Source organism: Triticum urartu, chromosome 2 (assembly GCF_003073215.2).
Source record: "Triticum urartu cultivar G1812 chromosome 2, Tu2.1, whole genome shotgun sequence".
In the NCBI taxonomy this organism is placed as follows: Eukaryota; Viridiplantae; Streptophyta; class Magnoliopsida; order Poales; family Poaceae; genus Triticum; species Triticum urartu.
Genome location: NC_053023.1, coordinates 103,886,642 through 103,892,641, shown reverse-complemented (window position 1 = coordinate 103,892,641; position 6,000 = coordinate 103,886,642).

The following is a 6,000-nucleotide window of genomic DNA, read 5'->3' as shown; positions in this document are numbered from 1 at the left end:
GGGAGGGTTGCTCTCCACTCGGTAGGATTTTTTCAAACTTAGGCTAGTACCGGACTGCAGCTAAGCCTCCTAGTGAGAGAACTTAGGCGAGTGTTGGACTGCAGCTAAGCCCCCGAGTGGGAGGATTGTCTCCACTCGGTAGGATTTTATCAAACTTAGGCGAGTACCGGACTGCAGCTAAGTCTCCTAGTGAGGGAACTTAGGCGAGTGTTGGACTGCAGCTAAGGCCCCGAGTGGGAGGATTGCTCTCCACTCGGTAGGATTTTTTCGAACTTAGGCAAAACGGATTCACGACTAAGCCCACCCACTGGGTGATTTCAGAAGTAAATAAGAACAACACGATCGAATGAGAGAACCGTAAGCTCTTGTCTTTGATAAACGAATTACAAAAGGTGTTTCTCATTACATTTTATTCGAACGAGTGCTTAAGTATAAAAGGGGCGGAGCAGCTCCGCGTTTCAAGCCCGTGGCTCGTATTTCTGATGCTCAATACTGTAAAGATGGTATGCTCTTTTGTGGAGAACTTTGGTGATGATGAAGGGGCCCTCCCAAGTCGGGGCAAGCTTGTGTGGTTTCTGTTGATCCACTCGAAGAACTAGGTCTCCTTCTTGAAAGGCGCGACCCCTCACATTTCTGGCGTGGAATCGACGCAAGTCTTGCTGGTAGATGGTCGACCGGATCAAGGCCATCTCTCTTTCCTCCTCCAAGAGATCGACTGAATCTTGCCGGGCCTGCTCTGCTTCCTCTTCGGAGAAGATCTTGACTCGGGGTGCGTTGTGGAGCAGGTCACTTGGCAAAACTACTTCGGCTCTGTAAACCAAAAAGAAAGGAGTCCGTCTGGTCGACCGATTAGGAGTTGTCCTCAAGCCCCACAGAACTGACGGAAGTTCATCAACCCAAGCGCCTGCTGCGTGTTTGAGATCACGCATCAGTCGGGGTTTCAATCCTTTGAGAAGTAGGCCATTGGCTCTTTCTGCTTGTCCGTTTGACTGGGGGTGAGCGACCGAAGCATAGTTGACTCGAGTGCCCTGAGAGGTGCAGAAAGCTCTGAATTCATCGGAGTCGAAGTTCAACCCGTTGTCTGTGATGATGCTGTGTGGGACTCCATATCTGAACATCAATTCTCTGATAAAACTGACAGCGGTGCTAGCATCAAGGTTCTTGATAGGTTTAGCTTCGATCCATTTGGTAAACTTGTCGACTGCAACGAGCACATGAGTGAAGCCGCTCCTGCCAGTTCTCAGTGGTCCAACCATATCCAGTCCCCAAACAGCAAAGGGCCAAATGAGGGGGATGGTCTTCAGCGCAGACGCCGGCTTGTGGGACATGTCGGAGTAAAATTGGCAGCCTTCACATCTGTCGACTATATCTTTCGCCATTTCATTTGCTCGTGGCCGATAGAATCCAGCTTGGTATGCTTTAGCCATGATGGCCCGGGAGGACGCATGATGACCATAGGTCCCCGAGTGGATGTCATTGAGGATCATTGAGGATCTGTCGAGCCTCTTCTTCATCCTCTCGGAGTTCTTTCCTGAGGATGTACGCAATGTAGGGCACCGTCCAGTCGGGAGTAAAGGCTATAACCTCCATGATCAGGTCGACCATGGCTGGGACTTCGACTTCAGTCGGATCTGTGGTGCTCTTAGGTTGCGGGGGCTCTTCAGTAAAAGGATCTTCCTGAACTGTCGGTGAGTGGATATGCTCCAAAAATACATTGCTGGGAATGGCTTCTCTCTTGGAACCTATCTTTGCCAAATCGTCGGCTGCTTGATTTTTCAGTCGGGGTATGTGGTGGAGTTCTAATCCCTCAAACTTCTTCTCGAGCTTTCTCACTGCGTTGTAGTAACCAGTCATGGCTGGGCTTCTGACGTCCCACTCCTTCATCACTTGATTAACTACCAAATCTGAGTCGCCATAGACCATGAGGCGACGGACGCCGAGTGAAATGGCCATGCGCAACCCATACAGGAGTGCTTCATAGTCTGCTTCGTTGTTGGAGGAATCAAAGTGAATCTGGAGGACATATCTGAGCCTGTCTCCTCGAGGGGATACCAGAACTACTCCAGCACCAGAACTGTTCAGCATGGATCCGTCAAAGAACATGGTCCAGTGTTCAGAGTGAACTTGAGTCAGCAGTTGCTGTTCGATCCACTCGGCGAGGAAATCTGCTATTGCTTGGGACTTGATAGCTTTCTTTGCCTCAAACTTGATATCCAGGGGAAGGAGTTCAATCACCCATTTGGCCACTCGACCAGTTGCATCTCTGTTGTGCAGAATCTCTGACAATGGAGCGTCGCTGACGACTGTAACAGAGTGATCTGAGAAATAGTGTGCAACCTTCTTTGTGGTCATGTAAATCCCATAGACAAGCTTCTGATAATGAGGATATCTCTGCTTTGACGGGGTCAAGACTTCAGAAATATAATAAACTAGGCGTTGAACCTTATAAGCTTTTCTTTCTTCTTCTCGCTCGACCGTAAGTACTGTACTGACGACTTGTCCAATGGCTGTTATATAAATCAGTAGAGGCTCTTTGCTAATTGGAGTAGCAAGCACCGGCTGGGTGGAAAGCAGGGCTTTTAGCTCTGCAAACGCTGCATCAGCTTCTAGGGTCCACTCGAACTTGTCTGATTTCTTCATCAGTCGGTAAAGAGGTAGCACCTTTTCACCGAGGCGAGAAATGAATCGACTTAGGGCGGCCAAGCAACCAGTAAGCTTCTGGACATCGTGCACACGCATAGGGCGCTTCATTCGGAGTATAGCGCCTACTTTCTCTGGGTTAGCATCGATTCCTCGTTCGGATACAAGAAAACCGAGTAACTTTCTGCTTGAAACTCCAAACATGCACTTTGATGGATTGAGCTTGATATCATACCTTCTGAGGTTGGCAAAGGTTTCAGCAAGGTCAGTGAGTAGGTCAGAACCTTTACGTGACTTGACCACAATGTCATCCATGTATGCTTCCACATTCCGACTGATCTGAGTGAGCAGGCACTTTGGAATCATCCGCATGAATGTGGCTCCGGCGTTTTTCAAACCGAATGGCATTGTGACATAACCAAAGCACCCAAACGGGGTGATAAACGCTGTCTTTATTTCGTCGGGTCCATACAGACGGATCTAGTGGTACCCGGAGTAGGCGTCCAAAAAGGACAAACGCTCGCACCCTACAGTCGAGTCGACTATCTGGTCGATGCGAGGGAGAGGAAAGTAATCTTTCGGGCAGGCCCAATTGATATGCTTGAAATCGATGCACATGTGAAGTGAGTCGTCTTTCTTTCGGACCATGACAACATTGGCTAACCACTAGGAGTGGTAAATCTCTCGGATAAACTCAGCTGCCAAAAGCCGAGCCACCTCTTCCCCGATTGCCTTTCTTTTCTGGACGGCGGACCGTCAAAGATGTTCTTTGGCTGGTTTCACCTTTGGGTCGACTCGCAAATGATGCTCAGCCAGTTCCCTGGGAACACCCGGCATGTCAGAAGGCTTCCATGCAAAGATGTCCCAGTTCTCACGGAGGAACTGGATGAGCGCTTCTTCCTATTTGGAGTCGAGTGAGGTTGAAATGTGAGTCGGAGCAGCACTGGGATCTGTGGCCGGCTTCTTGGCTCGCAGCAAGTCACTCGGATCTGCATTTTTCTGGTATTCTTGCAATTCTACTATGGCCATCTGGGCATCGGCGATCTTTGAGCCCTTCTGCAAGCACTCTTCTGCCTTTTTCCGATTACCAGAGATAGTAATCACTCCTCTGGGACTTGGCATCTTTAGTTTGAGGTACATGTAACATGGTCGAGCCATAAATCGTGCATAAGCTGGCCTGCCTAGAATTGCATGATAAGCACTCTGGAAATCCACAACTTCAAACGTCAACTTTTCTTTGCGGTAATTTTTGGAATCACCGAAAACCACATCGAGTGCAATCTGACCGAGGGATGCGGCCTTCTTGCCTGGAATGACCCCATGTACACTCATATGGCTTTCACTGAGCCTGGACATCGGAATGCCCATTCCTTTCAACGTTTTCTGCATACAGTATGTTCAGACCACTACCACCGTCCATCAGGACCTTTGTCAGTCGAGTGCCTTCGACCACCGGGTCGACCACCAGTGCTTGCCTCCCAGGGGTGGCGATGTGCGCTGGATGATCAGACTGGTCGAATGTAATGGCAGTCTGTGACCACTTCAAGTAACTGGGTGTCGCCAGAGCGACCATGTTCACTTCCCTGTTGATAACTTTCAATCGAATTTTGCTCTCGACATCAGCAAAAATCATCAGAGTGGAATTCATGTGGGGATAACCATCGTCATCCTCTTCCTCATCCTCAGCCTTGTCTGTCTCCTTCTCTTTTTCCTTGGGCTGTTTCCCTCGGAACTGCTGGGTTAGGAGCCGACACTGCCGAGTGGTGTGCTTCGGGTAGATGAAATTACCTTATTCATCTTTTTTGGTGTGGATATGGCACGGCAGATCCAACACGTCATTTCCATCTTGATCTTTTACTTTCTTGGGGTTCCACGGACCTTTGGGCTTCCCCTTGAACTTTCCTTGAACCACAGCGAAGGCTTCACTCGGAGCAGCTGGCTCGGCCTTGCGCTTCTGTTTCTGACCGGAGTTTCCTCCTCCGGCTTCGTGGGCGACTGCTTTGTGCTTGCCGCTCCGAAGCCGCTCTTCTTCTTCACCATTGGCATACTTGGTGGCAATTTCCATCATCCGAGCCAGAGTCATATTCCCTATCCGGCCGAATTTCATATTCAACTCTCCATACCTGACGCCTTCCTTAAAGGCACAAATTGCCTGATGATCTGACATATCTTCTAGTGTGTGGTGCAGGGTGATCCATCTCTGCATATAATCCCTCAAAGTTTCATTCAGTTTCTGAACACAACACTGCAACTCTGTCAACCCTGCCGGCCGTTTGCACGTGCCCTCGAATGTTCTGACAAACACTCAGGCGAGATCTTCCCAAGTATAGATGCTGCCAGGTGCTAACTGATTCAGCCACGCTCTAGCCGAGCCCTCTAACATCAGAGGAAGGTGTTTCATGGCCACTTCATCATTACCGCCACCAATCTGGATAGCCACTCGGTAGTCTTCAAGCCAAGTGTCAGGCTTGGACTCCCCGGTGAACTTACTAACTCCAGACGCCAACCTGAAGTTGGGGGGAATCACCGCAGCTCTGATAGCTCTGCTGAAGCACTCTGGACCAGAGACATGCACCCTGTTGCTGGTTTGTGGACCTCCATCATGCCCCTCCCGGTGAGCTCTGTTTCTGTCGACCAAGCCCTGCACGAGAATAGATCTCGCATCAAAGCCTGACTCCCTGGGGTCGATTGGAATACCTCACCCAACACTGTGAGGACGACTGTCTTCATGCTGCCAAGGCGCGTACGACCCGCTCCTCGGGGGAGGCGTGGGCACTCGACGGCGATCATCATGATTGACTCGGCGATCATACCGCTCTCGGTTTCTGTACTGATCTCGTCGATCCCCACGTCCCTCACACCTCGGAGCCAATCTTGGGCTATGGGCTGACTGAACTCTGCCATCACGGATCTGTTGTGGATCCTATCCCGCGACCGAGATACAACTGTATTCTGCTGTCCCGCCGCCCGAAGCAAGGCTCGGATCTGCACCAGACCTCAACCAGCTTCTGACTGGGAGGGTTGGATCGACTCCGCTATCCGGGCAGCAGCAGCTAGATTCTGGATCGGGGTTCGGTATACCTGAGTTGAAGGTGGAAAAAGTTGGCGTCGACTGGATTCAGGAGCACGTTGTCGAGCGCGATCGTCGAGTGCGCGCTGGAGGTTCTCTAGTCGAGTGCGCTCAGCCAGATTGGCCAAGCGCGCCTGCTCCAAGGCCTTGGCCTTGGGGGTTTCTCCAACTATAGGAGTGTGCAGGGCATCCATGTTCCGGCGACGAAGTTCTTCCCTCTGCTGCGAGGAGAGAGGTTCGGGGCGGTACTCCTCGTGAACGCGCGACGGATCGCCGTTCCCGTCACCTCC